Here is an 8,434-nt window from a genome sequence, read left to right as displayed (position 1 = left end):
CTATAAGCCTATTAAGCTAGGCTTAGGGCTTTCTAATAATAAGTTAGCTTATTAGTCTACTAAGGCTTAGATCCCTTATAAGGCCTCTTTTTCGGTATCGCTATATTCGAGGCCTTTATAAGGGTTCTTATTAAAAGGGAAGCTATCCCTTTTAAGTCGTTTCTTTTTATAGCCCTCTCTATAGCTATAAGGAGGTCCTATTCCTTCTTAGCTAAGTATTTTAAAAATACTTTTTAGTTTACTTTCCTATAATTATAGGTAGTAAGCTTAGCTATTAAGGGCCTATTAAGGCCCCTTAAGCTAGCTTTAAAAGCTATAGGCTTATAATCTAAGCCCATAGCCTCTAGGAAGTAGAAGTTAGCCTAGGTTAGCTATTTAAAGGGGCTATAGAAAGTAAGGTCTATAACTAAGGCCCCCTTTAAGCCTTTCCTTTAATAGGTGCTTTCTATAGCTACCTTAAGGTCTATTAGTCTAAAGGTATATAAGTAGAAGCGGAATTTTAGGAAATTAAGGAATTACGTAAGACTACCTAATAGAGGGGAAGAAGGAGTATAAGGTAGGATTTTCAACGGAATTTATTAGTAGTATATTAGTATATAGAAGAGGTGTTAAAGTTAATAATTCTCTATCTATCTACCAGCGGACATGCTGTCTTATATAGACAATTATAGCTAAACGGAAGAACCTTTTAGGACTAGATTTAGGCTGCCGTATAGCCCTAAGACTAGGAAATTCCGTAATACCTCGAGTAAATCTAGAAGTATCTTAGTTCCTTTAATATTCGTGTTTAAAGGAGGTTGGTCGTGCCGGTATTCTTAAGAGGTCTTAGCTAGTATTCTAAGCTAGCTCTATTCCTTCGATTCCCCATTATACGATAACCGGCAACCCGTTTAATGCATAATAATATATAAAATAACGAGCGATTCTTACTCTATAGGATAAGATTTTATCTATAATTAATATACTACTTATTAGCTTATATAATCGGGAGAGTATATTATAGCTGCTTTATTTATAGTAGGAACACCGTTCCTTATAGTTAGTAAGGAGGCCTTATAGCGGTCGAGCTAGCTAATAAGGGCTTTTACTTTATAGGCCTTAAAAGGTTTTATAGAAGGGTTTTATCGAGGGTAGTATAAGTTAAAGTCCCTTACTAAAAAGAAGGGCTATTATAGGAGTTAGGCTATTAGTAGTAGCCTTTTTATTATAAGGGGCCCTTACTAGCCTTAGCTAGCTAGGGCCCCTTTAGCCTCCTTTTCGTTATATAGGTTAATAAGGGTAAACGGCTTAGCGCCTTTTACCCTTATAACCTATATATTAGGATTATAAAAGAGGTTAAAGGTAAGGCTAGCTTCTATCTAGGCTTCCTTCCTCTTATATACTATAACTCTAGGCCTCCTAGTAAGCTTAGGGAAGTTAGTAAAGGGGATAAGGGTTATAACGTTATAGGCTAGATACTATATAAGGATATAGCTATTATCGATCTTATAAAAGTAACGCTCTTATAATAAGATAAGGTCCGCTTTTATTTCTAAGGCTTACTTTAAGATCGATAGGTTAGCTATTTCCTACCTATTAGTATTATACTATATAATACTAATAAGGTTATAGTTAGGCCTAAGGGGCCTAAGGGGCTTTAGAGGCCCTATAAGCGTAAAGGGGCTAGGGCTATTAAGTATTAGTTATTCCCTTATAAACTCTATATTATACCTTATTAGTTATAAGGTACTCTCTTTTATAGTTATAGTATTAAACCTTAAAGTAAGAGTAGCCTTAGCTAGCCTTATAGCTAAGGTAGTTATAGTCCTTAGTTAAGTACTTTTTTAAGTAAAAGGCATACTTAATAGGCTAGTAGTAAGTCTAGGGGTTATAGCTAAAGGAAAAGCACCTATAGTACTACGTATATATAGTATATTCCTTATAGGCCTTAACTTAAATCTATAAGCTTACTATATAAAGGCCTTTTTTTTAGTATTTAGCCCTTATAGCCTTTAAAAGGACTATAAAGATAATAGATCCTACCTTTTACGTTAGGCCTAGGGTACCTAGCTACCTAGGCTATGCTAGGATATCGATCCCGCTAAAGGTTTTAGCTTTTATAGCGAAGATATTAAGGATAAAGGTCTCTAGGAAGTTAGGGACGCTCCGGGCTACTAGCTTAGTCTAGCTAGTAGGAAGGTCGGCTAATTTAATAGGTAGCTCCTTAAGGTATAAGGACTACTTTTCCCGCTACTTTAAAAGCTTCTTTACCGTATATAGGGCCTTTATCGTTATAACTATATTACTTTTATTTAAAGTTAATAGAGCTAATATAGCTAGTTTCCTTATAGCCTTATTAAGCTTATTATAAAGAGTAATAGGGTTAATAGTAAGTATTAGCGATTCCTTCTTTAGCTTTAGGATAAGTTAGAAGTCCTCTTTTACGTTCCTCTTAGCTAGGGCCTTAGTTAGGGCTTTTACTAGGGCTTTAGCCGGAGCCTTAGCTAGGGCCTTAGCTAGGGCCTTAGGCGCCTTCTTTATAGTAACCTTAGCTTACGAGCTCGCTTTAAGGTTTCCTTAAGTAGCCTTAAGCTATTAGGCGGCCTTAGGCTAGTATAAGGGCTATTACGGGGGCTGTTAGCGGTCTAAGGTTCTTATAGCTGCCTTCTTAAGCCCTTCTATAAGGGTCTTATAAAAGGGTTCGATTTTTTAAGCTTCCTTAAGGGCCTAGAGGGCCTATTAAAGGAAGCCCTAAGCCCGGTCCTTAGGGAAGGGGTACTAGGGCCGGCGCTAGGTCTACTATAAGTATTAGAACGTAGGTTAGATAGGCGTAGGGCTAATAAGGCTGCTAAGGGTAGCTCTCTTTTACCCCTTTCCTTACTTTAAGGGCTAGTTAGGCTAAAAGTAGCTAGCTTAAGGCAGGGCTAGGCTAGGCCTAAAGAGGCTAGTCTTTAATATAGGCTAAGTATTATCTTCTATCTCTATATCCTCTAGGTCCTAGTCTTAGGTCCTAGGCCTTTCTTTTAAGGTCCTTAGAGGGCGTTAGCTTTCTAGAGCTTCTTTTAAGTAAGCCTTAGCTTCTAAGGTATATATTTCGACCCTTAGGTTAAGGGGGGGGGGGTTAAAGTTAAAGGGGCCCTCCTTAAGTCTAGGCTAGGGTCCTAAGTTAGGTTCGGGCTAGGTCCTATTAGCGGGGGGCATATACCCTTAGTTAGCGAGGGTAGGGAAGAGTTTTCTACCTATATAAAGGAGAACCTCGCTTAATTCGTAATCTTTAATAGTATATTACGCACCCGCTAATAGCTATATAAGGCTATACTTAAGGGGGCGTAATACGCTATTCGCGGTAGTTCTAAGCGTATACTTTTTTTATATTTTAGGCTTAGTTTCGAAAAGTTAGCTAAGAAGATATATTATTATTAAGATTATACTAGTAACCTATCTAAAGGTATCTAGAACTTCGACGTTAAATAGGAGGGAAAAACTAGAGTGCCTAGGGGAAAACCCTCCCCTCTTTCGTAGCTAGTCCGCCCTTATACCGGGTCGCGGTTGCAATACGTAGGAATCTTACGCCGGCTATCTTAGGTATCGTTATAGTTAGTCGGAATCGCATTAGCCCCGCTATAAAGTAACCTTAGAAAGTAACTCCTTTACGTACGCGGGGTATATAGCGTTAATCGGTAGTATAAGCGTTTTTTAGTTAACGGTTAATAGTTAATTATATAATTGTCTCCGACCTTATCCTATAACGATATCTTCCCGGGCTCTGCCTTATTTTTCCGCCGTAAGGCTTAGCGGGCTATTTTTATTAATGCCGGCCTTTAGCCGGGCCGGTAGTCGGGTTATCGCACCGGCTTCGCGCCGTACTTATTAAGTTGCTAGTATCGGCCCCGGGTTTTTATTTTCCCGGTCGGGGGGCCTAGACCGGGGTTAGGGGGAGGTCCTAACGAATTCGTCGCTAGGTCCGGGTAGGCGAGGTCCGGGCCGGCCTACTTACAGCGGGGCTAGACTGCTAGTGTATTTATAAGCGCTTCTAGAAGCGCTGATTGGCTAATTAATAAGCAGGTTAGCGCAGTCTGCTAGTCCGACTAAAAATTAATCGTGCCCCCGGCCGGATTCGAACCGACTCTAGCGTTATAGCTAGCAGGCTTCCTAGGTATATAACCACTATACTACGAGGGTAGCTAAGAAGATATAATAATATTTACTAAAGTAGTTACCTTAGTAGGTAAATCCCCCTTTTTCTACTAGTTCCTATAAATAACTAGCTAGGCCTTATACTTTTAAAGGAAGCTATATTTATTAGTCTTATAAATAAAGACCTACTTATAGCTAAGGACTTATTTTCCTCTTACCTTTTTTATAAGGACCTTTTTAAAAGACCTTATCTCTTTATATAAGGCTAGGTAGTCTTTCTAAGCTTAGAAAAACTAGTCTTTAAAGGGGTGTTTTTCTAGCTGCTTTTAGTTTACTAGTAGGTCTAGGAGGTCTCTTTTATATACCTTCCTTACTAATAGCTATAGCTTAAAGAGCCGGCCTACTATAAATACTTTATAGGAACCGTCTTTTATAAGCGTTAGATAGAAGTTAGAAAAACAATTAAAATAAAGGAGAGGTCAGTCTTCTTTAATAACTATATTAGGCCTTATACCTTCCTTTACTTCTCGAAGTAAGGATAAAAAGGCAGCTAGGTAATCTTTTAAGAGAGAAAGAGGTACCTTTCCTACCCCCTTAAGGGTTAAGATAAGAAGACTAATAGAGAAAGCTACTTCTAGATCTTCTTCTTATATAGGAGGAGGCGTAGGGAGGTAGGCGTATTCTAGCTCTACCGCTTTCCTATAGTATCCTTCTTTATCTAGATTATTATAAAAAGGTATAGGCATTAAGCGTAGGATCGGGTAATCGATAACGTAAGCGGAAAGGTCGGTTAAAAGCGTATAAGGTAGGATTTCGTCCGGAATTTATAACGAGTATATAAGGAGCTAAAGAATATATTAAAAGAATAGCGTTATAAAAGATACTTACGAACTTGCTTATTCTATCTACTACTCCTAGGGAAATCCTTCGTCTTTTATAGACTATTGCTCGCCTACTAATAGACTAATTAGTTAGCTTTCTAGTATATTCTATAGTGCTTAAAAAGCTTTATCTATAGTATGTCTTCCTAACTTAGTAGGTGGTCTAATTATAACGTAATAGTTAACGTAAGACTATAGGTTCTAGTATAAGTAGTAGATTTAACTAGAATATTCTATGCCCTACCTATTCTCGTATCGCGGATATCTTTAGAACCGCTAAGCTAAAAGAGTTAATAGGGTATCCGTTCTACTTATAATTAACTTATGTATTTTATATATATTTTTATTTATTAGGACAGGCTTATCTTAACCCGCTTTTCCTAAAGGAAGGTATAGATATTTAGTAGAGGTCTTTTATCTTTAAGGGTTATTCCCTTAGACTATATTATAGATCCTCTTTTTACTAGCTTATTCTATAAAGCCTCCCTATGCCTATTATTTCTTTATAATAGTAAGATAGGAATATAAGGGTATATTCTTATAATTATTTAATTTAGTAGCTTCCTCTTTTTCTTTAAAGTTAGCGTTATTATTAACTACTTCGACGTTAGTTTCTTCTTCCGTTTCCTTATCTAGGACCTCTTCTTAAGATTATTAGGAAGGGGGGATTTAAATCTTCTAAATTAGCTAACGTTATAAGAGTAAGAAGGGCTATTAATTATCGCGAAGACTATTACGCTACGTAGGCAAAGGTAGAACGCGCGCTCCGATAAGTGCGCTATAATTAATATATATAACTTATGACCGCGTTTTCCGACATACCCCCTTAGGGATCGCGGCTCCGCCGGGATTCCTAGACTTAAGCCTACGACGCGGGAGTCGAACACTAAGCACCGCGCCTATTGCCTAGGGAAATCTAAGAGAGAGAGGGGTATACGGCTATCTATAGGTATTACCCCGCAACGCGTAGTTACCGGAAGTTATAAGGGTGGTTTGCTACCCCTCCCGGGCTTATAACTCTCGCGAAGAGAGATGCGAGAAGTATATAAAAATATATAAAGGTAAAATTAAAAGTAAGGGGTCGGATAGGTAGGGTAGAGAGATTTAATTCTTACGGGAGCAGCTATTACGGTAGGGGAGTAATTATTATATTGCCTTAATTATCCTTCTTTCCTCTATTTAACGCCCCTCTTTATATCTATTTAGTATCTTAATTAATAAAGAAGATCCTACTTAAAGAAGCTACTAATGTCCTTTTAACTACTAAGCTTTTTACTGGTTTTTCCCCTCCTTTCTAGCCGTTGCCGGCATATCCGTCTTATCTCTCGCTACCTCTATAGGAAGCTATCGCTACTTTTGCTTCCCCTCTTACCCTTACCTTCCTCTCTATACCTCCTTTTAGCTCCTTCCTTAAAACCTGTTTTTTAGCTTCCTAGGTCCCTCGTGCTAAGGGATATCTCCGAGAACTACGAAATTAAGCTACGCTTTGCGATATTAATCCCTCTTTTTATTAAAGAAGCTAGATTTATCGAAAATTATATCCCTAGTTAAAATAACCTTCTATAAAGGAAGAATCTAGATCCGGAAGATATTTATAGAGTTATAACTAATAAAGCAACTAATAAAAGCTCTAAGATTAAGCTTTCTTTTCTTCTTCCTTTTTAGCTATATATCGGTAGTTATAGCGTATACCTTATAGCTATAAGTATAAAGGTAGGCTAGCAAGGCCCTCTTCTTTATAAAGAGCTTAAGGGGGGATTTTTAGTCTATTCCTTAGTTTAGTTCCCTAGGGTCCTTAGGGTCCCTAGGGGTCTAGTTCTAAAGGTACTAGGCGGTCTTAACGACTTCCTTTTAAAGGTTATAGGGAAGCCTCGTAGTAAGTCTTATTATATAGGCCCTTTTTATTATAGTACCCCTTAATCTTTCTACCCCTCCGTTCTAAGCTTAGGTATTTAGTACTAATAAGAGGGGTAAAATACTTCTTTTTTAAAGCTAATTTAAGATATCTTTTATAAATAGCTTTTTATTAAACTATATCTTCTTTACTTTATAGCTAAAGTAGGATTTTATTTAGTTAATAAAGTCTTAAAGGGTAAACTAGTTATACTTACTTAGGTAGGCCTATAAGAAATAAGGGAAAACTATCCCTAAAAAAGCGTCTATAAAAAACATTACCTTAATAAAGCTTTCTTAGTCCTTAAAGATATTAGTTTAGTCGACCTAAATTTCCTTATATAGTTAGTTTAGCTATAAAGGGGTTTATTTAGAAACTCGTCTCTTAGTCTTTCCTTAGCTATAGTATTTATATTTAACGGTCTTTAGGCCCTTAAATCGAACGCCTTATTATTAGCCTAGCTTATATAAAGCTAGGGAGCCTAGGTAACTAAGTTATATATACTAAAGAAGGCTGTCTCTTTAAGCTGCTAGAAGAGGGTCCTTAGAACCTATCCTCTTAGTAGGGAAAGCTAACTTCTCGAGAGGTTTCTTCCTAAGGATAGGTCGGAATTTAAGAATAAATTAACCGAATTTTTCCTTAATAAGCTTAATCGTCTAATTCTTTTTAACTAGCCTTATAGGCTTAGATATTATATCCTAGAAGATTCCTTCCTCTTAAAGAAAGTAAAAGGAAATTAAGCTTATTAAAAATCGAGGGTAAAAGGCTACCCTTTTTCGTCGAAGAATTTATATAAACCTATTAGGTAATTTTATCGTAAGATTTACCCTTCTATATCCCTCTATCTATATAGTTAATTCCCCGGCAATAAGGTATTCCCTCTATACCTTCTTAAAGGACTAGAACTATAAGAGTATATTATAAATATCGAGGGAAGCGCTAAAGTTAAAGATAGCTAATTTTTATAGGGGATAGTTAAAGGGTCCTAGTAAGCGGTCTTACTAATCTATAAGGAGGATAAAGGCTAGATTCGCTATACTAATAAATCTTCCTTAAATTTATAGTAGTAGCGTTAGTTATTATTTCTTAGTAACCTAAATCTTATCTATCTTCTTTTATAACGAGGGGTCCTTTTTAAGAGACTATTATACTATTTCTTATTACCTCTTTAAAAGGTTAAATCCTTTAGGTTAGTTTTCCTTAAAGACTTACTAATATTATAATAACCGATAGCCTAGGGATTTATAGGCTAGGCAGCTGTTTTATTTAGTCTTTTATTTCTTTAAGGAATCCTTATCCTAATTTAGAAGGTCTACTCAAAAACCCCCCCTTTTTACCCCTTATTACTAATTTTAACGAGGTTTAATATTAACTAGTTCTTTAATTTTTCGACTAACGGACTAAAAGGTCTATTAAGAAATAGTCGGGCTAGATAGACTAATAAGACCAGGCCTAGAGTAAAAGGCAGAGCTAGGGCTAGGACTAAGGTAGCCGTTAAAGACGGTATTAAGGCTCTTAAGGGAAGAGGGGCTAAAGGGGTAGC

General features: G+C 36.8%; 1 non-coding gene across 1 annotated transcript; it reads right to left on the bottom strand.

The window, feature by feature from the left end:
• Nucleotides 1–4,081: 4,081 nt before the first annotated feature.
• Nucleotides 4,082–4,161, bottom strand: HRG_12141. Its single transcript has one exon. It is a non-coding gene; the product is annotated as a tRNA-Leu (tRNA).
• Between the last annotated feature and the right edge of the window lie 4,273 nt (nt 4,162–8,434).

Source organism: Hirsutella rhossiliensis (assembly GCF_020360975.1).
Source record: "Hirsutella rhossiliensis strain HR02 chromosome Unknown scaffold00017, whole genome shotgun sequence".
Classification (NCBI taxonomy): Eukaryota; Fungi; Ascomycota; class Sordariomycetes; order Hypocreales; family Ophiocordycipitaceae; genus Hirsutella; species Hirsutella rhossiliensis.
Note: the sequence above shows the minus strand (reverse complement) of the source record. Positions and strands in the feature narration are given on the sequence as shown.